Below are 25,117 nucleotides of genomic sequence, written 5' to 3'. Positions count from 1 at the left end.
TTATCACACCTGTGGTCACTGCAGCAGCAGGTGAATCCACTTTGTCCAAAAGGGATCTATTCCATTCAATTGCAAATGATCTAGATAAGACAGAGAACTGCAGCACGGGGACATAGCCGAGTTGGTCAGGTTGAGTGGTGATGAGTTTGCTATTTGGATGAATAAAGAAAGTCAAAAGTGTGAAAGATAAAAAACAAAAGGAGGAAGTGTGAAAAGTGAATGGGCCAAATTGAGGTGCATATGAAGACGTATGCTTTCTTCCAATTCATTAAATCGGGCTAATATGAATCAGGTGAATTGAGTTCTGCTTTTGGAAACTGGGTTAAGAAGGGGTGCACCGTTCCTGGAGGTACTGCAATACCAGGTCAATGCGTGGAGTGGACAGAGCAAGCTCTTTTTCCATCTCCCTGTTCTAAAAATCCATTTAATATATGGTCCCCAGATAGGGGACGTATCAGATATTAAACTGATAAGAACAGATACTACACTTGATCTTAGCCAAAAGGCCGAGAAGCGATAACCAGAATTGGTTTGGGCCTCGAGTGGCACCCTGGCCTATGCCGGACACATCTTAGGGAGAGAGAGCGAGAGGGAGACAAACCCACGCCTACACAAGACATTTTGTCACCCAAGCCAACCCTTGAAAAGGCTGCTTTGCAGAGCAAAAACAAGAAGAATGGTGCGTTTTGCAGCCGCCGCCCACTGCAATGAATCTGAATAACTCCTCCTTTAGGGCGCAAGCAACTCCCCTCCCCCTTGCAGTCTTTCCAATTCACGATACAAAAAGACGGACAGGACAGGTTGCCTGACTTTCCGTCACTGCCACCCTTTGCCATCCTTACCCGTAGAAAGCCCTTTCATCATCCCCAAACCCTAATCTTTTCCCTTTCCTTCCCAGCCCCCAAACCCTGCCCTCTGTACCTTTCTCACCACCCGCTTCCCTTCTCCTGTCATCCCCCTACCACCCGGGAAAAAAAGAGATTGCCCCCTCCTTCCACTAGCCCACCCTCCCACCCAAAGAACAACTTCTTCTGCGCAGCTTGTTTTCTAGGCAGCAGCGCTATTGTGATGTCATCGGGGGGCATTGTGACAAGCCGCCAGTGTTCCGTCTCTTCATGTTGTGCACAGTTCAAACGGAAAATACATCAACAGGCAGACTACAGAAAAGCTTACTATCAAAGGTTAGAGGGGGGCTTTCTCAGAGGGCTTTTTACAGTTTTTCTATTCCCAATTAGCCGTTTAAGTGTACTTATTGAAAGTAGTAATTCTTTCATAGGCCGCCCTTTCTTAGTATTTGACGTTCCTTATATTGCGGTATGAGGCTTCGCAGTAGGTTGCAAACATTCATCACCCATGACTGTCCCCAATTGAGCTCAGAAGCTCAATGTCTATCATGACCTCTCTTTTAGAATGTCCAAGAGCAAGCAAACTATTCCTCCAGGAGAGGGCGCCAACAGACTACTAAAGAGATCATCATTACTCAAAGAAAACCCCAAAAACCAATGCATGATAGGAATAAACAGGTAACTTTCTTTGGAGTGGAAGCGGAGAGATCGCACCAGATGCCAATTCTAGATCTTATCACACCTGTGGTCACTGCAGCAGCAGGTGAATCCACTTTGTCCAAAAGGGATCTATTCCATTCAATTGCAAATGATCTAGATAAGACAGAGAACTGCAGCACGGGGACATAGCCGAGTTGGTCAGGTTGAGTGGTGATGAGTTTGCTATTTGGATGAATAAAGAAAGTCAAAAGTGTGAAAGATAAAAAACAAAAGGAGGAAGTGTGAAAAGTGAATGGGCCAAATTGAGGTGCATATGAAGACGTATGCTTTCTTCCAATTCATTAAATCGGGCTAATATGAATCAGGTGAATTGAGTTCTGCTTTTGGAAACTGGGTTAAGAAGGGGTGCACCGTTCCTGGAGGTACTGCAATACCAGGTCAATGCGTGGAGTGGACAGAGCAAGCTCTTTTTCCATCTCCCTGTTCTAAAAATCCATTTAATATATGGTCCCCAGATAGGGGACGTATCAGATATTAAACTGATAAGAACAGATACTACACTTGATCTTAGCCAAAAGGCCGAGAAGCGATAACCAGAATTGGTTTGGGCCTCGAGTGGCACCCTGGCCTATGCCGGACACATCTTAGGGAGAGAGAGCGAGAGGGAGACAAACCCACGCCTACACAAGACATTTTGTCACCCAAGCCAACCCTTGAAAAGGCTGCTTTGCAGAGCAAAAACAAGAAGAATGGTGCGTTTTGCAGCCGCCGCCCACTGCAATGAATCTGAATAACTCCTCCTTTAGGGCGCAAGCAACTCCCCTCCCCCTTGCAGTCTTTCCAATTCACGATACAAAAAGACGGACAGGACAGGTTGCCTGACTTTCCGTCACTGCCACCCTTTGCCATCCTTACCCGTAGAAAGCCCTTTCATCATCCCCAAACCCTAATCTTTTCCCTTTCCTTCCCAGCCCCCAAACCCTGCCCTCTGTACCTTTCTCACCACCCGCTTCCCTTCTCCTGTCATCCCCCTACCACCCGGGAAAAAAAGAGATTGCCCCCTCCTTCCACTAGCCCACCCTCCCACCCAAAGAACAACTTCTTCTGCGCAGCTTGTTTTCTAGGCAGCAGCGCTATTGTGATGTCATCGGGGGGCATTGTGACAAGCCGCCAGTGTTCCGTCTCTTCATGTTGTGCACAGTTCAAACGGAAAATACATCAACAGGCAGACTACAGAAAAGCTTACTATCAAAGGTTAGAGGGGGGCTTTCTCAGAGGGCTTTTTACAGTTTTTCTATTCCCAATTAGCCGTTTAAGTGTACTTATTGAAAGTAGTAATTCTTTCATAGGCCGCCCTTTCTTAGTATTTGACGTTCCTTATATTGCGGTATGAGGCTTCGCAGTAGGTTGCAAACATTCATCACCCATGACTGTCCCCAATTGAGCTCAGAAGCTCAATGTCTATCATGACCTCTCTTTTAGAATGTCCAAGAGCAAGCAAACTATTCCTCCAGGAGAGGGCGCCAACAGACTACTAAAGAGATCATCATTACTCAAAGAAAACCCCAAAAACCAATGCATGATAGGAATAAACAGGTAACTTTCTTTGGAGTGGAAGCGGAGAGATCGCACCAGATGCCAATTCTAGATCTTATCACACCTGTGGTCACTGCAGCAGCAGGTGAATCCACTTTGTCCAAAAGGGATCTATTCCATTCAATTGCAAATGATCTAGATAAGACAGAGAACTGCAGCACGGGGACATAGCCGAGTTGGTCAGGTTGAGTGGTGATGAGTTTGCTATTTGGATGAATAAAGAAAGTCAAAAGTGTGAAAGATAAAAAACAAAAGGAGGAAGTGTGAAAAGTGAATGGGCCAAATTGAGGTGCATATGAAGACGTATGCTTTCTTCCAATTCATTAAATCGGGCTAATATGAATCAGGTGAATTGAGTTCTGCTTTTGGAAACTGGGTTAAGAAGGGGTGCACCGTTCCTGGAGGTACTGCAATACCAGGTCAATGCGTGGAGTGGACAGAGCAAGCTCTTTTTCCATCTCCCTGTTCTAAAAATCCATTTAATATATGGTCCCCAGATAGGGGACGTATCAGATATTAAACTGATAAGAACAGATACTACACTTGATCTTAGCCAAAAGGCCGAGAAGCGATAACCAGAATTGGTTTGGGCCTCGAGTGGCACCCTGGCCTATGCCGGACACATCTTAGGGAGAGAGAGCGAGAGGGAGACAAACCCACGCCTACACAAGACATTTTGTCACCCAAGCCAACCCTTGAAAAGGCTGCTTTGCAGAGCAAAAACAAGAAGAATGGTGCGTTTTGCAGCCGCCGCCCACTGCAATGAATCTGAATAACTCCTCCTTTAGGGCGCAAGCAACTCCCCTCCCCCTTGCAGTCTTTCCAATTCACGATACAAAAAGACGGACAGGACAGGTTGCCTGACTTTCCGTCACTGCCACCCTTTGCCATCCTTACCCGTAGAAAGCCCTTTCATCATCCCCAAACCCTAATCTTTTCCCTTTCCTTCCCAGCCCCCAAACCCTGCCCTCTGTACCTTTCTCACCACCCGCTTCCCTTCTCCTGTCATCCCCCTACCACCCGGGAAAAAAAGAGATTGCCCCCTCCTTCCACTAGCCCACCCTCCCACCCAAAGAACAACTTCTTCTGCGCAGCTTGTTTTCTAGGCAGCAGCGCTATTGTGATGTCATCGGGGGGCATTGTGACAAGCCGCCAGTGTTCCGTCTCTTCATGTTGTGCACAGTTCAAACGGAAAATACATCAACAGGCAGACTACAGAAAAGCTTACTATCAAAGGTTAGAGGGGGGCTTTCTCAGAGGGCTTTTTACAGTTTTTCTATTCCCAATTAGCCGTTTAAGTGTACTTATTGAAAGTAGTAATTCTTTCATAGGCCGCCCTTTCTTAGTATTTGACGTTCCTTATATTGCGGTATGAGGCTTCGCAGTAGGTTGCAAACATTCATCACCCATGACTGTCCCCAATTGAGCTCAGAAGCTCAATGTCTATCATGACCTCTCTTTTAGAATGTCCAAGAGCAAGCAAACTATTCCTCCAGGAGAGGGCGCCAACAGACTACTAAAGAGATCATCATTACTCAAAGAAAACCCCAAAAACCAATGCATGATAGGAATAAACAGGTAACTTTCTTTGGAGTGGAAGCGGAGAGATCGCACCAGATGCCAATTCTAGATCTTATCACACCTGTGGTCACTGCAGCAGCAGGTGAATCCACTTTGTCCAAAAGGGATCTATTCCATTCAATTGCAAATGATCTAGATAAGACAGAGAACTGCAGCACGGGGACATAGCCGAGTTGGTCAGGTTGAGTGGTGATGAGTTTGCTATTTGGATGAATAAAGAAAGTCAAAAGTGTGAAAGATAAAAAACAAAAGGAGGAAGTGTGAAAAGTGAATGGGCCAAATTGAGGTGCATATGAAGACGTATGCTTTCTTCCAATTCATTAAATCGGGCTAATATGAATCAGGTGAATTGAGTTCTGCTTTTGGAAACTGGGTTAAGAAGGGGTGCACCGTTCCTGGAGGTACTGCAATACCAGGTCAATGCGTGGAGTGGACAGAGCAAGCTCTTTTTCCATCTCCCTGTTCTAAAAATCCATTTAATATATGGTCCCCAGATAGGGGACGTATCAGATATTAAACTGATAAGAACAGATACTACACTTGATCTTAGCCAAAAGGCCGAGAAGCGATAACCAGAATTGGTTTGGGCCTCGAGTGGCACCCTGGCCTATGCCGGACACATCTTAGGGAGAGAGAGCGAGAGGGAGACAAACCCACGCCTACACAAGACATTTTGTCACCCAAGCCAACCCTTGAAAAGGCTGCTTTGCAGAGCAAAAACAAGAAGAATGGTGCGTTTTGCAGCCGCCGCCCACTGCAATGAATCTGAATAACTCCTCCTTTAGGGCGCAAGCAACTCCCCTCCCCCTTGCAGTCTTTCCAATTCACGATACAAAAAGACGGACAGGACAGGTTGCCTGACTTTCCGTCACTGCCACCCTTTGCCATCCTTACCCGTAGAAAGCCCTTTCATCATCCCCAAACCCTAATCTTTTCCCTTTCCTTCCCAGCCCCCAAACCCTGCCCTCTGTACCTTTCTCACCACCCGCTTCCCTTCTCCTGTCATCCCCCTACCACCCGGGAAAAAAAGAGATTGCCCCCTCCTTCCACTAGCCCACCCTCCCACCCAAAGAACAACTTCTTCTGCGCAGCTTGTTTTCTAGGCAGCAGCGCTATTGTGATGTCATCGGGGGGCATTGTGACAAGCCGCCAGTGTTCCGTCTCTTCATGTTGTGCACAGTTCAAACGGAAAATACATCAACAGGCAGACTACAGAAAAGCTTACTATCAAAGGTTAGAGGGGGGCTTTCTCAGAGGGCTTTTTACAGTTTTTCTATTCCCAATTAGCCGTTTAAGTGTACTTATTGAAAGTAGTAATTCTTTCATAGGCCGCCCTTTCTTAGTATTTGACGTTCCTTATATTGCGGTATGAGGCTTCGCAGTAGGTTGCAAACATTCATCACCCATGACTGTCCCCAATTGAGCTCAGAAGCTCAATGTCTATCATGACCTCTCTTTTAGAATGTCCAAGAGCAAGCAAACTATTCCTCCAGGAGAGGGCGCCAACAGACTACTAAAGAGATCATCATTACTCAAAGAAAACCCCAAAAACCAATGCATGATAGGAATAAACAGGTAACTTTCTTTGGAGTGGAAGCGGAGAGATCGCACCAGATGCCAATTCTAGATCTTATCACACCTGTGGTCACTGCAGCAGCAGGTGAATCCACTTTGTCCAAAAGGGATCTATTCCATTCAATTGCAAATGATCTAGATAAGACAGAGAACTGCAGCACGGGGACATAGCCGAGTTGGTCAGGTTGAGTGGTGATGAGTTTGCTATTTGGATGAATAAAGAAAGTCAAAAGTGTGAAAGATAAAAAACAAAAGGACGAAGTGTGAAAAGTGAATGGGCCAAATTGAGGTGCATATGAAGACGTATGCTTTCTTCCAATTCATTAAATCGGGCTAATATGAATCAGGTGAATTGAGTTCTGCTTTTGGAAACTGGGTTAAGAAGGGGTGCACCGTTCCTGGAGGTACTGCAATACCAGGTCAATGCGTGGAGTGGACAGAGCAAGCTCTTTTTCCATCTCCCTGTTCTAAAAATCCATTTAATATATGGTCCCCAGATAGGGGACGTATCAGATATTAAACTGATAAGAACAGATACTACACTTGATCTTAGCCAAAAGGCCGAGAAGCGATAACCAGAATTGGTTTGGGCCTCGAGTGGCACCCTGGCCTATGCCGGACACATCTTAGGGAGAGAGAGCGAGAGGGAGACAAACCCACGCCTACACAAGACATTTTGTCACCCAAGCCAACCCTTGAAAAGGCTGCTTTGCAGAGCAAAAACAAGAAGAATGGTGCGTTTTGCAGCCGCCGCCCACTGCAATGAATCTGAATAACTCCTCCTTTAGGGCGCAAGCAACTCCCCTCCCCCTTGCAGTCTTTCCAATTCACGATACAAAAAGACGGACAGGACAGGTTGCCTGACTTTCCGTCACTGCCACCCTTTGCCATCCTTACCCGTAGAAAGCCCTTTCATCATCCCCAAACCCTAATCTTTTCCCTTTCCTTCCCAGCCCCCAAACCCTGCCCTCTGTACCTTTCTCACCACCCGCTTCCCTTCTCCTGTCATCCCCCTACCACCCGGGAAAAAAAGAGATTGCCCCCTCCTTCCACTAGCCCACCCTCCCACCCAAAGAACAACTTCTTCTGCGCAGCTTGTTTTCTAGGCAGCAGCGCTATTGTGATGTCATCGGGGGGCATTGTGACAAGCCGCCAGTGTTCCGTCTCTTCATGTTGTGCACAGTTCAAACGGAAAATACATCAACAGGCAGACTACAGAAAAGCTTACTATCAAAGGTTAGAGGGGGGCTTTCTCAGAGGGCTTTTTACAGTTTTTCTATTCCCAATTAGCCGTTTAAGTGTACTTATTGAAAGTAGTAATTCTTTCATAGGCCGCCCTTTCTTAGTATTTGACGTTCCTTATATTGCGGTATGAGGCTTCGCAGTAGGTTGCAAACATTCATCACCCATGACTGTCCCCAATTGAGCTCAGAAGCTCAATGTCTATCATGACCTCTCTTTTAGAATGTCCAAGAGCAAGCAAACTATTCCTCCAGGAGAGGGCGCCAACAGACTACTAAAGAGATCATCATTACTCAAAGAAAACCCCAAAAACCAATGCATGATAGGAATAAACAGGTAACTTTCTTTGGAGTGGAAGCGGAGAGATCGCACCAGATGCCAATTCTAGATCTTATCACACCTGTGGTCACTGCAGCAGCAGGTGAATCCACTTTGTCCAAAAGGGATCTATTCCATTCAATTGCAAATGATCTAGATAAGACAGAGAACTGCAGCACGGGGACATAGCCGAGTTGGTCAGGTTGAGTGGTGATGAGTTTGCTATTTGGATGAATAAAGAAAGTCAAAAGTGTGAAAGATAAAAAACAAAAGGAGGAAGTGTGAAAAGTGAATGGGCCAAATTGAGGTGCATATGAAGACGTATGCTTTCTTCCAATTCATTAAATCGGGCTAATATGAATCAGGTGAATTGAGTTCTGCTTTTGGAAACTGGGTTAAGAAGGGGTGCACCGTTCCTGGAGGTACTGCAATACCAGGTCAATGCGTGGAGTGGACAGAGCAAGCTCTTTTTCCATCTCCCTGTTCTAAAAATCCATTTAATATATGGTCCCCAGATAGGGGACGTATCAGATATTAAACTGATAAGAACAGATACTACACTTGATCTTAGCCAAAAGGCCGAGAAGCGATAACCAGAATTGGTTTGGGCCTCGAGTGGCACCCTGGCCTATGCCGGACACATCTTAGGGAGAGAGAGCGAGAGGGAGACAAACCCACGCCTACACAAGACATTTTGTCACCCAAGCCAACCCTTGAAAAGGCTGCTTTGCAGAGCAAAAACAAGAAGAATGGTGCGTTTTGCAGCCGCCGCCCACTGCAATGAATCTGAATAACTCCTCCTTTAGGGCGCAAGCAACTCCCCTCCCCCTTGCAGTCTTTCCAATTCACGATACAAAAAGACGGACAGGACAGGTTGCCTGACTTTCCGTCACTGCCACCCTTTGCCATCCTTACCCGTAGAAAGCCCTTTCATCATCCCCAAACCCTAATCTTTTCCCTTTCCTTCCCAGCCCCCAAACCCTGCCCTCTGTACCTTTCTCACCACCCGCTTCCCTTCTCCTGTCATCCCCCTACCACCCGGGAAAAAAAGAGATTGCCCCCTCCTTCCACTAGCCCACCCTCCCACCCAAAGAACAACTTCTTCTGCGCAGCTTGTTTTCTAGGCAGCAGCGCTATTGTGATGTCATCGGGGGGCATTGTGACAAGCCGCCAGTGTTCCGTCTCTTCATGTTGTGCACAGTTCAAACGGAAAATACATCAACAGGCAGACTACAGAAAAGCTTACTATCAAAGGTTAGAGGGGGGCTTTCTCAGAGGGCTTTTTACAGTTTTTCTATTCCCAATTAGCCGTTTAAGTGTACTTATTGAAAGTAGTAATTCTTTCATAGGCCGCCCTTTCTTAGTATTTGACGTTCCTTATATTGCGGTATGAGGCTTCGCAGTAGGTTGCAAACATTCATCACCCATGACTGTCCCCAATTGAGCTCAGAAGCTCAATGTCTATCATGACCTCTCTTTTAGAATGTCCAAGAGCAAGCAAACTATTCCTCCAGGAGAGGGCGCCAACAGACTACTAAAGAGATCATCATTACTCAAAGAAAACCCCAAAAACCAATGCATGATAGGAATAAACAGGTAACTTTCTTTGGAGTGGAAGCGGAGAGATCGCACCAGATGCCAATTCTAGATCTTATCACACCTGTGGTCACTGCAGCAGCAGGTGAATCCACTTTGTCCAAAAGGGATCTATTCCATTCAATTGCAAATGATCTAGATAAGACAGAGAACTGCAGCACGGGGACATAGCCGAGTTGGTCAGGTTGAGTAGTGATGAGTTTGCTATTTGGATGAATAAAGAAAGTCAAAAGTGTGAAAGATAAAAAACAAAAGGAGGAAGTGTGAAAAGTGAATGGGCCAAATTGAGGTGCATATGAAGACGTATGCTTTCTTCCAATTCATTAAATCGGGCTAATATGAATCAGGTGAATTGAGTTCTGCTTTTGGAAACTGGGTTAAGAAGGGGTGCACCGTTCCTGGAGGTACTGCAATACCAGGTCAATGCGTGGAGTGGACAGAGCAAGCTCTTTTTCCATCTCCCTGTTCTAAAAATCCATTTAATATATGGTCCCCAGATAGGGGACGTATCAGATATTAAACTGATAAGAACAGATTTTGATTTAATGAAGCTTTCCAAAGCACCGCAAAAAATGCATGACCGAAGTCACACCAAAAACAGTGCAAAGGCTAGGATTCGTGTGGACCCCTCCGTGAGGAGAGGGTCCCCAAAAATCAACCCCGTCCCTCCGAGCCAGAAGGCCACAGCAAGGGTCAGGGATCTTCGGTGCTCCCCCAAGCCGAAGCCTGGTTGAGCCTTGTCGTTGCTCCCAGCGTCCACCCAGGCATCTTACCCAAGTGGAGTAGAGAGCTACTAGTTGTTGGTTTCGCAGCCGAAACTGCCCGGACCGTCAACCGGTGTTGGTTTCTCAGCCCAAGGCTAACCGGACCTCCAACCGGGTGTTGGTTTCTCAGCCGAAGCTGACCCGGACCTCCAACCAGGTGTTGGTTTCTCAGCCGAAGCTGACCCGGACCTCCAACCGGGTGTTGGTTTCTCAGCCGAAGCTGACCCGGACCTCCAACCGGGTGTTGGTTTCTCAGCCCAAAGCTGAACGGACCTCCGACCATGATTATAAAAATTTCCCTTCCTAGCCAGAAGGCCGGGATAGAGCAATATGCTCAGAAAGTATGAAAGGGCAAGGTACGGTGTGCCACAGAGCCCAAGGCTTGCCAGGGTCCAAAGCCAGCAAGCTCAGACTCACTCCAGGGTCGTCAATCCTGGGGCACATTGCACCATAGCCCCCACACTTACTCAGTCTAATAGCCTCGATCCTGGTAGGGCCCTGGTTTCCTCTAGATGGATATACTATCCTCCCAAAGTACTAACAAGCGCAACCTTCCAGTGTGCATTGCATCATTGTACTAAGGTGGCCGGAGCCTTAAACCACCTTTTCGAACGATACTACACTTGATCTTAGCCAAAAGGCCGAGAAGCGATAACCAGAATTGGTTTGGGCCTCGAGTGGCACCCTGGCCTATGCCGGACACATCTTAGGGAGAGAGAGCGAGAGGGAGACAAACCCACGCCTACACAAGACATTTTGTCACCCAAGCCAACCCTTGAAAAGGCTGCTTTGCAGAGCAAAAACAAGAAGAATGGTGCGTTTTGCAGCCGCCGCCCACTGCAATGAATCTGAATAACTCCTCCTTTAGGGCGCAAGCAACTCCCCTCCCCCTTGCAGTCTTTCCAATTCACGATACAAAAAGACGGACAGGACAGGTTGCCTGACTTTCCGTCACTGCCACCCTTTGCCATCCTTACCCGTAGAAAGCCCTTTCATCATCCCCAAACCCTAATCTTTTCCCTTTCCTTCCCAGCCCCCAAACCCTGCCCTCTGTACCTTTCTCACCACCCGCTTCCCTTCTCCTGTCATCCCCCTACCACCCGGGAAAAAAAGAGATTGCCCCCTCCTTCCACTAGCCCACCCTCCCACCCAAAGAACAACTTCTTCTGCGCAGCTTGTTTTCTAGGCAGCAGCGCTATTGTGATGTCATCGGGGGGCATTGTGACAAGCCGCCAGTGTTCCGTCTCTTCATGTTGTGCACAGTTCAAACGGAAAATACATCAACAGGCAGACTACACAAAAGCTTACTATCAAAGGTTAGAGGGGGGCTTTCTCAGAGGGCTTTTTACAGTTTTTCTATTCCCAATTAGCCGTTTAAGTGTACTTATTGAAAGTAGTAATTCTTTCATAGGCCGCCCTTTCTTAGTATTTGACGTTCCTTATATTGCGGTATGAGGCTTCGCAGTAGGTTGCAAACATTCATCACCCATGACTGTCCCCAATTGAGCTCAGAAGCTCAATGTCTATCATGACCTCTCTTTTAGAATGTCCAAGAGCAAGCAAACTATTCCTCCAGGAGAGGGCGCCAACAGACTACTAAAGAGATCATCATTACTCAAAGAAAACCCCAAAAACCAATGCATGATAGGAATAAACAGGTAACTTTCTTTGGAGTGGAAGCGGAGAGATCGCACCAGATGCCAATTCTAGATCTTATCACACCTGTGGTCACTGCAGCAGCAGGTGAATCCACTTTGTCCAAAAGGGATCTATTCCATTCAATTGCAAATGATCTAGATAAGACAGAGAACTGCAGCACGGGGACATAGCCGAGTTGGTCAGGTTGAGTGGTGATGAGTTTGCTATTTGGATGAATAAAGAAAGTCAAAAGTGTGAAAGATAAAAAACAAAAGGAGGAAGTGTGAAAAGTGAATGGGCCAAATTGAGGTGCATATGAAGACGTATGCTTTCTTCCAATTCATTAAATCGGGCTAATATGAATCAGGTGAATTGAGTTCTGCTTTTGGAAACTGGGTTAAGAAGGGGTGCACCGTTCCTGGAGGTACTGCAATACCAGGTCAATGCGTGGAGTGGACAGAGCAAGCTCTTTTTCCATCTCCCTGTTCTAAAAATCCATTTAATATATGGTCCCCAGATAGGGGACGTATCAGATATTAAACTGATAAGAACAGATACTACACTTGATCTTAGCCAAAAGGCCGAGAAGCGATAACCAGAATTGGTTTGGGCCTCGAGTGGCACCCTGGCCTATGCCGGACACATCTTAGGGAGAGAGAGCGAGAGGGAGACAAACCCACGCCTACACAAGACATTTTGTCACCCAAGCCAACCCTTGAAAAGGCTGCTTTGCAGAGCAAAAACAAGAAGAATGGTGCGTTTTGCAGCCGCCGCCCACTGCAATGAATCTGAATAACTCCTCCTTTAGGGCGCAAGCAACTCCCCTCCCCCTTGCAGTCTTTCCAATTCACGATACAAAAAGACGGACAGGACAGGTTGCCTGACTTTCCGTCACTGCCACCCTTTGCCATCCTTACCCGTAGAAAGCCCTTTCATCATCCCCAAACCCTAATCTTTTCCCTTTCCTTCCCAGCCCCCAAACCCTGCCCTCTGTACCTTTCTCACCACCCGCTTCCCTTCTCCTGTCATCCCCCTACCACCCGGGAAAAAAAGAGATTGCCCCCTCCTTCCACTAGCCCACCCTCCCACCCAAAGAACAACTTCTTCTGCGCAGCTTGTTTTCTAGGCAGCAGCGCTATTGTGATGTCATCGGGGGGCATTGTGACAAGCCGCCAGTGTTCCGTCTCTTCATGTTGTGCACAGTTCAAACGGAAAATACATCAACAGGCAGACTACAGAAAAGCTTACTATCAAAGGTTAGAGGGGGGCTTTCTCAGAGGGCTTTTTACAGTTTTTCTATTCCCAATTAGCCGTTTAAGTGTACTTATTGAAAGTAGTAATTCTTTCATAGGCCGCCCTTTCTTAGTATTTGACGTTCCTTATATTGCGGTATGAGGCTTCGCAGTAGGTTGCAAACATTCATCACCCATGACTGTCCCCAATTGAGCTCAGAAGCTCAATGTCTATCATGACCTCTCTTTTAGAATGTCCAAGAGCAAGCAAACTATTCCTCCAGGAGAGGGCGCCAACAGACTACTAAAGAGATCATCATTACTCAAAGAAAACCCCAAAAACCAATGCATGATAGGAATAAACAGGTAACTTTCTTTGGAGTGGAAGCGGAGAGATCGCACCAGATGCCAATTCTAGATCTTATCACACCTGTGGTCACTGCAGCAGCAGGTGAATCCACTTTGTCCAAAAGGGATCTATTCCATTCAATTGCAAATGATCTAGATAAGACAGAGAACTGCAGCACGGGGACATAGCCGAGTTGGTCAGGTTGAGTGGTGATGAGTTTGCTATTTGGATGAATAAAGAAAGTCAAAAGTGTGAAAGATAAAAAACAAAAGGAGGAAGTGTGAAAAGTGAATGGGCCAAATTGAGGTGCATATGAAGACGTATGCTTTCTTCCAATTCATTAAATCGGGCTAATATGAATCAGGTGAATTGAGTTCTGCTTTTGGAAACTGGGTTAAGAAGGGGTGCACCGTTCCTGGAGGTACTGCAATACCAGGTCAATGCGTGGAGTGGACAGAGCAAGCTCTTTTTCCATCTCCCTGTTCTAAAAATCCATTTAATATATGGTCCCCAGATAGGGGACGTATCAGATATTAAACTGATAAGAACAGATACTACACTTGATCTTAGCCAAAAGGCCGAGAAGCGATAACCAGAATTGGTTTGGGCCTCGAGTGGCACCCTGGCCTATGCCGGACACATCTTAGGGAGAGAGAGCGAGAGGGAGACAAACCCACGCCTACACAAGACATTTTGTCACCCAAGCCAACCCTTGAAAAGGCTGCTTTGCAGAGCAAAAACAAGAAGAATGGTGCGTTTTGCAGCCGCCGCCCACTGCAATGAATCTGAATAACTCCTCCTTTAGGGCGCAAGCAACTCCCCTCCCCCTTGCAGTCTTTCCAATTCACGATACAAAAAGACGGACAGGACAGGTTGCCTGACTTTCCGTCACTGCCACCCTTTGCCATCCTTACCCGTAGAAAGCCCTTTCATCATCCCCAAACCCTAATCTTTTCCCTTTCCTTCCCAGCCCCCAAACCCTGCCCTCTGTACCTTTCTCACCACCCGCTTCCCTTCTCCTGTCATCCCCCTACCACCCGGGAAAAAAAGAGATTGCCCCCTCCTTCCACTAGCCCACCCTCCCACCCAAAGAACAACTTCTTCTGCGCAGCTTGTTTTCTAGGCAGCAGCGCTATTGTGATGTCATCGGGGGGCATTGTGACAAGCCGCCAGTGTTCCGTCTCTTCATGTTGTGCACAGTTCAAACGGAAAATACATCAACAGGCAGACTACAGAAAAGCTTACTATCAAAGGTTAGAGGGGGGCTTTCTCAGAGGGCTTTTTACAGTTTTTCTATTCCCAATTAGCCGTTTAAGTGTACTTATTGAAAGTAGTAATTCTTTCATAGGCCGCCCTTTCTTAGTATTTGACGTTCCTTATATTGCGGTATGAGGCTTCGCAGTAGGTTGCAAACATTCATCACCCATGACTGTCCCCAATTGAGCTCAGAAGCTCAATGTCTATCATGACCTCTCTTTTAGAATGTCCAAGAGCAAGCAAACTATTCCTCCAGGAGAGGGCGCCAACAGACTACTAAAGAGATCATCATTACTCAAAGAAAACCCCAAAAACCAATGCATGATAGGAATAAACAGGTAACTTTCTTTGGAGTGGAAGCGGAGAGATCGCACCAGATGCCAATTCTAGATCTTATCACACCTGTGGTCACTGCAGCAGCAGGTGAATCCACTTTGTCCAAAAGGGATCTATTCCATTCAATTGCAAATGATCTAGATAAGACAGAGAACTGCAGCACGGGGACATAGCCGAGTTGGTCAGGTTGAGTGGTGATGAGTTTGCTATTTGGATGAATAAAGAAAGTCAAAAGTGTGAAAGATAAAAAACAAAAGGAGGAAGTGTGAAAAGTGAATGGGCCAAATTGAGGTGCATATGAAGACGTATGCTTTCTTCCAATTCATTAAATCGGGCTAATATGAATCAGGTGAATTGAGTTCTGCTTTTGGAAACTGGGTTAAGAAGGGGTGCACCGTTCCTGGAGGTACTGCAATACCAGGTCAATGCGTGGAGTGGACAGAGCAAGCTCTTTTTCCATCTCCCTGTTCTAAAAATCCATTTAATATATGGTCCCCAGATAGGGGACGTATCAGATATTAAACTGATAAGAACAGATACTACACTTGATCTTAGCCAAAAGGCCGAGAAGCGATAACCAGAATTGGTTTGGGCCTCGAGTGGCACCCTGGCCTATGCCGGACACATCTTAGGGAGAGAGAGCGAGAGGGAGACAAACCCACGCCTACACAAGACATTTTGTCACCCAAGCCAACCCTTGAAAAGGCTGCTTTGCAGAGCAAAAACAAGAAGAATGGTGCGTTTTGCAGCCGCCGCCCACTGCAATGAATCTGAATAACTCCTCCTTTAGGGCGCAAGCAACTCCCCTCCCCCTTGCAGTCTTTCCAATTCACGATACAAAAAGACGGACAGGACAGGTTGCCTGACTTTCCGTCACTGCCACCCTTTGCCATCCTTACCCGTAGAAAGCCCTTTCATCATCCCCAAACCCTAATCTTTTCCCTTTCCTTCCCAGCCCCCAAACCCTGCCCTCTGTACCTTTCTCACCACCCGCTTCCCTTCTCCTGTCATCCCCCTACCACCCGGGAAAAAAAGAGATTGCCCCCTCCTTCCACTAGCCCACCCTCCCACCCAAAGAACAACTTCTTCTGCGCAGCTTGTTTTCTAGGCAGCAGCGCTATTGTGATGTCATCGGGGGGCATTGTGACAAGCCGCCAGTGTTCCGTCTCTTCATGTTGTGCACAGTTCAAACGGAAAATACATCAACAGGCAGACTACAGAAAAGCTTACTATCAAAGGTTAGAGGGGGGCTTTCTCAGAGGGCTTTTTACAGTTTTTCTATTCCCAATTAGCCGTTTAAGTGTACTTATTGAAAGTAGTAATTCTTTCATAGGCCGCCCTTTCTTAGTATTTGACGTTCCTTATATTGCGGTATGAGGCTTCGCAGTAGGTTGCAAACATTCATCACCCATGACTGTCCCCAATTGAGCTCAGAAGCTCAATGTCTATCATGACCTCTCTTTTAGAATTTCCAAGAGCAAGCAAACTATTCCTCCAGGAGAGGGCGCCAACAGACTACTAAAGAGATCATCATTACTCAAAGAAAACCCCAAAAACCAATGCATGATAGGAATAAACAGGTAACTTTCTTTGGAGTGGAAGCGGAGAGATCGCACCAGATGCCAATTCTAGATCTTATCACACCTGTGGTCACTGCAGCAGCAGGTGAATCCACTTTGTCCAAAAGGGATCTATTCCATTCAATTGCAAATGATCTAGATAAGACAGAGAACTGCAGCACGGGGACATAGCCGAGTTGGTCAGGTTGAGTGGTGATGAGTTTGCTATTTGGATGAATAAAGAAAGTCAAAAGTGTGAAAGATAAAAAACAAAAGGAGGAAGTGTGAAAAGTGAATGGGCCAAATTGAGGTGCATATGAAGACGTATGCTTTCTTCCAATTCATTAAATCGGGCTAATATGAATCAGGTGAATTGAGTTCTGCTTTTGGAAACTGGGTTAAGAAGGGGTGCACCGTTCCTGGAGGTACTGCAATACCAGGTCAATGCGTGGAGTGGACAGAGCAAGCTCTTTTTCCATCTCCCTGTTCTAAAAATCCATTTAATATATGGTCCCCAGATAGGGGACGTATCAGATATTAAACTGATAAGAACAGATACTACACTTGATCTTAGCCAAAAGGCCGAGAAGCGATAACCAGAATTGGTTTGGGCCTCGAGTGGCACCCTGGCCTATGCCGGACACATCTTAGGGAGAGAGAGCGAGAGGGAGACAAACCCACGCCTACACAAGACATTTTGTCACCCAAGCCAACCCTTGAAAAGGCTGCTTTGCAGAGCAAAAACAAGAAGAATGGTGCGTTTTGCAGCCGCCGCCCACTGCAATGAATCTGAATAACTCCTCCTTTAGGGCGCAAGCAACTCCCCTCCCCCTTGCAGTCTTTCCAATTCACGATACAAAAAGACGGACAGGACAGGTTGCCTGACTTTCCGTCACTGCCACCCTTTGCCATCCTTACCCGTAGAAAGCCCTTTCATCATCCCCAAACCCTAATCTTTTCCCTTTCCTTCCCAGCCCCCAAACCCTGCCCTCTGTACCTTTCTCACCACCCGCTTCCCTTCTCCTGTCATCCCCCTACCACCCGGGAAAAAAAGAGATTGCCCCCTCCTTCCACTAGCCCACCCTCCCACCCAAAGAACAACTTCTTCTGCGCAGCTTGTTTTCTAGGCAGCAGCGCTATTGTGATGTCATCGGGGGGCATTGTGACAAGCCGCCAGTGTTCCGTCTCTTCATGTTGTGCACAGTTCAAACGGAAAATACATCAACAGGCAGACTACAGAAAAGCTTACTATCAAAGGTTAGAGGGGGGCTTTCTCAGAGGGCTTTTTACAGTTTTTCTATTCCCAATTAGCCGTTTAAGTGTACTTATTGAAAGTAGTAATTCTTTCATAGGCCGCCCTTTCTTAGTATTTGACGTTCCTTATATTGCGGTATGAGGCTTCGCAGTAGGTTGCAAACATTCATCACCCATGACTGTCCCCAATTGAGCTCAGAAGCTCAATGTCTATCATGACCTCTCTTTTAGAATGTCCAAGAGCAAGCAAACTATTCCTCCAGGAGAGGGCGCCAACAGACTACTAAAGAGATCATCATTACTCAAAGAAAACCCCAAAAACCAATGCATGATAGGAATAAACAGGTAACTTTCTTTGGAGTGGAAGCGGAGAGATCGCACCAGATGCCAATTCTAGATCTTATCACACCTGTGGTCACTGCAGCAGCAGGTGAATCCACTTTGTCCAAAAGGGATCTATTCCATTCAATTGCAAATGATCTAGATAAGACAGAGAACTGCAGCACGGGGACATAGCCGAGTTGGTCAGGTTGAGTGGTGATGAGTTTGCTATTTGGATGAATAAAGAAAGTCAAAAGTGTGAAAGATAAAAAACAAAAGGAGGAAGTGTGAAAAGTGAATGGGCCAAATTGAGGTGCATATGAAGACGTATGCTTTCTTCCAATTCATTAAATCGGGCTAATATGAATCAGGTGAATTGAGTTCTGCTTTTGGAAACTGGGTTAAGAAGGGGTGCACCGTTCCTGGAGGTACTGCAATACCAGGTCAATGCGTGGAGTGGACAGAGCAAGCTCTTTTTCCATCTCCCTGTTCTAAAAATCCATTTAATATATGGTCCCCAGATAGGGGACGTATCAGATATTAAACTGATAAGAACAGATACTACACTTGATCTTAGCCAAAAGGCCGAGAAGCGATAACCAGAATTGGTTTGGGCCTCGAGTGGCACCCTGGCCTATGCCGGACACATCTTAGGGAGAGAGAGCGAGAGGGAGACAAACCCACGCCTACACAAGACATTTTGTCACCCAAGCCAACCCTTGAAAAGGCTGCTTTGCAGAGCAAAAACAAGAAGAATGGTGCATTTTGCAGCCGCCGCCCACTGCAATGAATCTGAATAACTCCTCCTTTAGGGCGCAAGCAACTCCCCTCCCCCTTGCAGTCTTTCCAATTCACGATACAAAAAGACGGACAGGACAGGTTGCCTGACTTTCCGTCACTGCCACCCTTTGCCATCCTTACCCGTAGAAAGCCCTTTCATCATCCCCAAACCCTAATCTTTTCCCTTTCCTTCCCAGCCCCCAAACCCTGCCCTCTGTACCTTTCTCACCACCCGCTTCCCTTCTCCTGTCATCCCCCTACCACCCGGGAAAAAAAGAGATTGCCCCCTCCTTCCACTAGCCCACCCTCCCACCCAAAGAACAACTTCTTCTGCGCAGCTTGTTTTCTAGGCAGCAGCGCTATTGTGATGTCATCGGGGGGCATTGTGACAAGCCGCCAGTGTTCCGTCTCTTCATGTTGTGCACAGTTCAAACGGAAAATACATCAACAGGCAGACTACAGAAAAGCTTACTATCAAAGGTTAGAGGGGGGCTTTCTCAGAGGGCTTTTTACAGTTTTTCTATTCCCAATTAGCCGTTTAAGTGTACTTATTGAAAGTAGTAATTCTTTCATAGGCCGCCCTTTCTTAGTATTTGACGTTCCTTATATTGCGGTATGAGGCTTCGCAGTAGGTTGCAAACATTCATCACCCATGACTGTCCCCAATTGAGCTCAGAAGCTCAATGTCTATCATGACCTCTCTTTTAGAATGTCCAAGAGCAAGCAAACTATTCCTCCAGGAGAGGGCGCCAACAGACTACTAAAGAGATCATCATTACTCAAAGAAAACCCCAAAAACCAATGCATGATAGGAATAAACAGGTAACTTTCTTTGGAGTGGAAGCGGAGAGATCGCACCAGATGCCAATTCTAGATCTTATCACACCTGTGGTCACTGCAGCAGCAGGTGAATCCACTTTGTCCAAAAGGGATCTATTCCATTCAATTGCAAATGATCTAGATAAGACAGAGAACTGCAGCACGGGGACATAGCCGAGTTGGTCAGGTTGAGTGGTGATGAGTTTGCTATTTGGATGAATAAAGAAAGTCAAAAGTGTGAAAGATAAAAAACAAAAGGAGGAAGTGTGAAAAGTGAATGGGCCAAATTGAGGTGCATATGAAGACGTATGCTTTCTTCCAATTCATTAAATCGGGCTAATATGAATCAGGTGAATTGAGTTCTGCTTTTGGAAACTGGGTTAAGAAGGGGTGCACCGTTCCTGGAGGTACTGCAATACCAGGTCAATGCGTGGAGTGGACAGAGCAAGCTCTTTTTCCATCTCCCTGTTCTAAAAATCCATTTAATATATGGTCCCCAGATAGGGGACGTATCAGATATTAAACTGATAAGAACAGATACTACACTTGATCTTAGCCAAAAGGCCGAGAAGCGATAACCAGAATTGGTTTGGGCCTCGAGTGGCACCCTGGCCTATGCCGGACACATCTTAGGGAGAGAGAGCGAGAGGGAGACAAACCCACGCCTACACAAGACATTTTGTCACCCAAGCCAACCCTTGAAAAGGCTGCTTTGCAGAGCAAAAACAAGAAGAATGGTGCGTTTTGCAGCCGCCGCCCACTGCAATGAATCTGAATAACTCCTCCTTTAGGGCGCAAGCAACTCCCCTCCCCCTTGCAGTCTTTCCAATTCACGATACAAAAAGACGGACAGGACAGGTTGCCTGACTTTCCGTCACTGCCACCCTTTGCCATCCTTACCCGTAGAAAGCCCTTTCATCATCCCCAAACCCTAATCTTTTCCCTTTCCTTCCCAGCCCCCAAACCCTGCCCTCTGTACCTTTCTCACCACCCGCTTCCCTTCTCCTGTCATCCCCCTACCACCCGGGAAAAAAAGAGATTGCCCCCTCCTTCCACTAGCCCACCCTCCCACCCAAAGAACAACTTCTTCTGCGCAGCTTGTTTTCTAGGCAGCAGCGCTATTGTGATGTCATCGGGGGGCATTGTGACAAGCCGCCAGTGTTCCGTCTCTTCATGTTGTGCACAGTTCAAACGGAAAATACATCAACAGGCAGACTACAGAAAAGCTTACTATCAAAGGTTAGAGGGGGGCTTTCTCAGAGGGCTTTTTACAGTTTTTCTATTCCCAATTAGCCGTTTAAGTGTACTTATTGAAAGTAGTAATTCTTTCATAGGCCGCCCTTTCTTAGTATTTGACGTTCCTTATATTGCGGTATGAGGCTTCGCAGTAGGTTGCAAACATTCATCACCCATGACTGTCCCCAATTGAGCTCAGAAGCTCAATGTCTATCATGACCTCTCTTTTAGAATGTCCAAGAGCAAGCAAACTATTCCTCCAGGAGAGGGCGCCAACAGACTACTAAAGAGATCATCATTACTCAAAGAAAACCCCAAAAACCAATGCATGATAGGAATAAACAGGTAACTTTCTTTGGAGTGGAAGCGGAGAGATCGCACCAGATGCCAATTCTAGATCTTATCACACCTGTGGTCACTGCAGCAGCAGGTGAATCCACTTTGTCCAAAAGGGATCTATTCCATTCAATTGCAAATGATCTAGATAAGACAGAGAACTGCAGCACGGGGACATAGCCGAGTTGGTCAGGTTGAGTGGTGATGAGTTTGCTATTTGGATGAATAAAGAAAGTCAAAAGTGTGAAAGATAAAAAACAAAAGGAGGAAGTGTGAAAAGTGAATGGGCCAAATTGAGGTGCATATGAAGACGTATGCTTTCTTCCAATTCATTAAATCGGGCTAATATGAATCAGGTGAATTGAGTTCTGCTTTTGGAAACTGGGTTAAGAAGGGGTGCACCGTTCCTGGAGGTACTGCAATACCAGGTCAATGCGTGGAGTGGACAGAGCAAGCTCTTTTTCCATCTCCCTGTTCTAAAAATCCATTTAATATATGGTCCCCAGATAGGGGACGTATCAGATATTAAACTGATAAGAACAGATACTACACTTGATCTTAGCCAAAAGGCCGAGAAGCGATAACCAGAATTGGTTTGGGCCTCGAGTGGCACCCTGGCCTATGCCGGACACATCTTAGGGAGAGAGAGCGAGAGGGAGACAAACCCACGCCTACACAAGACATTTTGTCACCCAAGCCAACCCTTGAAAAGGCTGCTTTGCAGAGCAAAAACAAGAAGAATGGTGCGTTTTGCAGCCGCCGCCCACTGCAATGAATCTGAATAACTCCTCCTTTAGGGCGCAAGCAACTCCCCTCCCCCTTGCAGTCTTTCCAATTCACGATACAAAAAGACGGACAGGACAGGTTGCCTGACTTTCCGTCACTGCCACCCTTTGCCATCCTTACCCGTAGAAAGCCCTTTCATCATCCCCAAACCCTAATCTTTTCCCTTTCCTTCCCAGCCCCCAAACCCTGCCCTCTGTACCTTTCTCACCACCCGCTTCCCTTCTCCTGTCATCCCCCTACCACCCGGGAAAAAAAGAGATTGCCCCCTCCTTCCACTAGCCCACCCTCCCACCCAAAGAACAACTTCTTCTGCGCAGCTTGTTTTCTAGGCAGCAGCGCTATTGTGATGTCATCGGGGGGCATTGTGACAAGCCGCCAGTGTTCCGTCTCTTCATGTTGTGCACAGTTCAAACGGAAAATACATCAACAGGCAGACTACAGAAAAGCTTACTATCAAAGGTTAGAGGGGGGCTTTCTCAGAGGGCTTTTTACAGTTTTTCTATTCCCAATTAGCCGTTTAAGTGTACTTATTGAAAGTAGTAATTCTTTCATAGGCCGCCCTTTCTTAGTATTTGACGTTCCTTATATTGCGGTATGAGGCTTCGCAGTAGGTTGCAAACATTCATCACCCATGACTGTCCCCAATTGAGCTCAGAAGCTCAATGTCTATCATGACCTCTCTTTTAGAATGTCCAAGAGCAAGCAAACTATTCCTCCAGGAGAGGGCGCCAACAGACTACTAAAGAGATCATCATTACTCAAAGAAAACCCCAAAAACCAATGCATGATAGGAATAAACAGGTAACTTTCTTTGGAGTGGAAGCGGAGAGATCGCACCAGATGCCAATTCTAGATCTTATCACACCTGTGGTCACTGCAGCAGCAGGTGAATCCACTTTGTCCAAAAGGGATCTATTCCATTCAATTGCAAATGATCTAGATAAGACAGAGAACTGCAGCACGGGGACATAGCCGAGTTGGTCAGGTTGAGTGGTGATGAGTTTGCTATTTGGATGAATAAAGAAAGTCAAAAGTGTGAAAGATAAAAAACAAAAGGAGGAAGTGTGAAAAGTGAATGGGCCAAATTGAGGTGCATATGAAGACGTATGCTTTCTTCCAATTCATTAAATCGGGCTAATATGAATCAGGTGAATTGAGTTCTGCTTTTGGAAACTGGGTTAAGAAGGGGTGCACCGTTCCTGGAGGTACTGCAATACCAGGTCAATGCGTGGAGTGGACAGAGCAAGCTCTTTTTCCATCTCCCTGTTCTAAAAATCCATTTAATATATGGTCCCCAGATAGGGGACGTATCAGATATTAAACTGATAAGAACAGATACTACACTTGATCTTAGCCAAAAGGCCGAGAAGCGATAACCAGAATTGGTTTGGGCCTCGAGTGGCACCCTGGCCTATGCCGGACACATCTTAGGGAGAGAGAGCGAGAGGGAGACAAACCCACGCCTACACAAGACATTTTGTCACCCAAGCCAACCCTTGAAAAGGCTGCTTTGCAGAGCAAAAACAAGAAGAATGGTGCGTTTTGCAGCCGCCGCCCACTGCAATGAATCTGAATAACTCCTCCTTTAGGGCGCAAGCAACTCCCCTCCCCCTTGCAGTCTTTCCAATTCACGATACAAAAAGACGGACAGGACAGGTTGCCTGACTTTCCGTCACTGCCACCCTTTGCCATCCTTACCCGTAGAAAGCCCTTTCATCATCCCCAAACCCTAATCTTTTCCCTTTCCTTCCCAGCCCCCAAACCCTGCCCTCTGTACCTTTCTCACCACCCGCTTCCCTTCTCCTGTCATCCCCCTACCACCCGGGAAAAAAAGAGATTGCCCCCTCCTTCCACTAGCCCACCCTCCCACCCAAAGAACAACTTCTTCTGCGCAGCTTGTTTTCTAGGCAGCAGCGCTATTGTGATGTCATCGGGGGGCATTGTGACAAGCCGCCAGTGTTCCGTCTCTTCATGTTGTGCACAGTTCAAACGGAAAATACATCAACAGGCAGACTACAGAAAAGCTTACTATCAAAGGTTAGAGGGGGGCTTTCTCAGAGGGCTTTTTACAGTTTTTCTATTCCCAATTAGCCGTTTAAGTGTACTTATTGAAAGTAGTAATTCTTTCATAGGCCGCCCTTTCTTAGTATTTGACGTTCCTTATATTGCGGTATGAGGCTTCGCAGTAGGTTGCAAACATTCATCACCCATGACTGTCCCCAATTGAGCTCAGAAGCTCAATGTCTATCATGACCTCTCTTTTAGAATGTCCAAGAGCAAGCAAACTATTCCTCCAGGAGAGGGCGCCAACAGACTACTAAAGAGATCATCATTACTCAAAGAAAACCCCAAAAACCAATGCATGATAGGAATAAACAGGTAACTTTCTTTGGAGTGGAAGCGGAGAGATCGCACCAGATGCCAATTCTAGATCTTATCACACCTGTGGTCACTGCAGCAGCAGGTGAATCCACTTTGTCCAAAAGGGATCTATTCCATTCAATTGCAAATGATCTAGATAAGACAGAGAACTGCAGCACGGGGACATAGCCGAGTTGGTCAGGTTGAGTGGTGATGAGTTTGCTATTTGGATGAATAAAGAAAGTCAAAAGTGTGAAAGATAAAAAACAAAAGGAGGAAGTGTGAAAAGTGAATGGGCCAAATTGAGGTGCATATGAAGACGTATGCTTTCTTCCAATTCATTAAATCGGGCTAATATGAATCAGGTGAATTGAGTTCTGCTTTTGGAAACTGGGTTAAGAAGGGGTGCACCGTTCCTGGAGGTACTGCAATACCAGGTCAATGCGTGGAGTGGACAGAGCAAGCTCTTTTTCCATCTCCCTGTTCTAAAAATCCATTTAATATATGGTCCCCAGATAGGGGACGTATCAGATATTAAACTGATAAGAACAGATACTACACTTGATCTTAGCCAAAAGGCCGAGAAGCGATAACCAGAATTGGTTTGGGCCTCGAGTGGCACCCTGGCCTATGCCGGACACATCTTAGGGAGAGAGAGCGAGAGGGAGACAAACCC

General features: G+C 46.5%; 16 non-coding genes and 1 pseudogene across 16 annotated transcripts; all 17 read right to left on the bottom strand.

Annotated features, from left to right (window-relative positions):
• Positions 1-327: 327 nt before the first annotated feature.
• On the bottom strand, positions 328-518 carry LOC142283926 (U2 spliceosomal RNA). Its single transcript, XR_012745499.1, has one exon. It is a non-coding gene; the product is annotated as a U2 spliceosomal RNA (small nuclear RNA).
• Positions 519-1,905: 1,387 nt separating this feature from the next.
• Positions 1,906-2,096, bottom strand: LOC142283925 (U2 spliceosomal RNA). Its single transcript, XR_012745498.1, has one exon. It is a non-coding gene; the product is annotated as a U2 spliceosomal RNA (small nuclear RNA).
• Positions 2,097-3,483: 1,387 nt separating this feature from the next.
• Positions 3,484-3,674, bottom strand: LOC142283924 (U2 spliceosomal RNA). Its single transcript, XR_012745497.1, has one exon. It is a non-coding gene; the product is annotated as a U2 spliceosomal RNA (small nuclear RNA).
• A 1,387-nt stretch (positions 3,675-5,061) lies between these two features.
• Positions 5,062-5,252, bottom strand: LOC142283921 (U2 spliceosomal RNA). The gene has a single exon (XR_012745496.1). It is a non-coding gene; the product is annotated as a U2 spliceosomal RNA (small nuclear RNA).
• Positions 5,253-6,639: 1,387 nt separating this feature from the next.
• LOC142283920 (U2 spliceosomal RNA) lies at positions 6,640-6,830 on the bottom strand. Its single transcript, XR_012745495.1, has one exon. It is a non-coding gene; the product is annotated as a U2 spliceosomal RNA (small nuclear RNA).
• Positions 6,831-8,217: 1,387 nt separating this feature from the next.
• On the bottom strand, positions 8,218-8,408 carry LOC142283919 (U2 spliceosomal RNA). Its single transcript, XR_012745494.1, has one exon. It is a non-coding gene; the product is annotated as a U2 spliceosomal RNA (small nuclear RNA).
• A 1,387-nt stretch (positions 8,409-9,795) lies between these two features.
• On the bottom strand, positions 9,796-9,991 carry LOC142283965 (U2 spliceosomal RNA). Its single transcript, XR_012745537.1, has one exon. It is a non-coding gene; the product is annotated as a U2 spliceosomal RNA (small nuclear RNA).
• A 697-nt stretch (positions 9,992-10,688) lies between these two features.
• Positions 10,689-10,830, bottom strand: LOC142283967 (U2 spliceosomal RNA; annotated as a pseudogene).
• Positions 10,831-12,217: 1,387 nt separating this feature from the next.
• On the bottom strand, positions 12,218-12,408 carry LOC142283918 (U2 spliceosomal RNA). The gene has a single exon (XR_012745493.1). It is a non-coding gene; the product is annotated as a U2 spliceosomal RNA (small nuclear RNA).
• Positions 12,409-13,795: 1,387 nt separating this feature from the next.
• LOC142283917 (U2 spliceosomal RNA) lies at positions 13,796-13,986 on the bottom strand. Its single transcript, XR_012745492.1, has one exon. It is a non-coding gene; the product is annotated as a U2 spliceosomal RNA (small nuclear RNA).
• A 1,387-nt stretch (positions 13,987-15,373) lies between these two features.
• On the bottom strand, positions 15,374-15,564 carry LOC142283916 (U2 spliceosomal RNA). Its single transcript, XR_012745490.1, has one exon. It is a non-coding gene; the product is annotated as a U2 spliceosomal RNA (small nuclear RNA).
• Positions 15,565-16,951: 1,387 nt separating this feature from the next.
• LOC142283914 (U2 spliceosomal RNA) lies at positions 16,952-17,142 on the bottom strand. The gene has a single exon (XR_012745488.1). It is a non-coding gene; the product is annotated as a U2 spliceosomal RNA (small nuclear RNA).
• A 1,387-nt stretch (positions 17,143-18,529) lies between these two features.
• Positions 18,530-18,720, bottom strand: LOC142283913 (U2 spliceosomal RNA). Its single transcript, XR_012745487.1, has one exon. It is a non-coding gene; the product is annotated as a U2 spliceosomal RNA (small nuclear RNA).
• A 1,387-nt stretch (positions 18,721-20,107) lies between these two features.
• LOC142283912 (U2 spliceosomal RNA) lies at positions 20,108-20,298 on the bottom strand. The gene has a single exon (XR_012745486.1). It is a non-coding gene; the product is annotated as a U2 spliceosomal RNA (small nuclear RNA).
• Positions 20,299-21,685: 1,387 nt separating this feature from the next.
• Positions 21,686-21,876, bottom strand: LOC142283910 (U2 spliceosomal RNA). The gene has a single exon (XR_012745485.1). It is a non-coding gene; the product is annotated as a U2 spliceosomal RNA (small nuclear RNA).
• Positions 21,877-23,263: 1,387 nt separating this feature from the next.
• LOC142283909 (U2 spliceosomal RNA) lies at positions 23,264-23,454 on the bottom strand. The gene has a single exon (XR_012745484.1). It is a non-coding gene; the product is annotated as a U2 spliceosomal RNA (small nuclear RNA).
• A 1,387-nt stretch (positions 23,455-24,841) lies between these two features.
• LOC142283908 (U2 spliceosomal RNA) lies at positions 24,842-25,032 on the bottom strand. The gene has a single exon (XR_012745483.1). It is a non-coding gene; the product is annotated as a U2 spliceosomal RNA (small nuclear RNA).
• Between the last annotated feature and the right edge of the window lie 85 nt (positions 25,033-25,117).

The sequence above is a fragment of the Anomaloglossus baeobatrachus genome, unplaced genomic scaffold (genome assembly GCF_048569485.1).
Source record: "Anomaloglossus baeobatrachus isolate aAnoBae1 unplaced genomic scaffold, aAnoBae1.hap1 Scaffold_560, whole genome shotgun sequence".
NCBI classification, from domain to species: domain Eukaryota; kingdom Metazoa; phylum Chordata; class Amphibia; order Anura; family Aromobatidae; genus Anomaloglossus; species Anomaloglossus baeobatrachus.
This window is presented reverse-complemented; position numbering and strand designations above follow the sequence as displayed.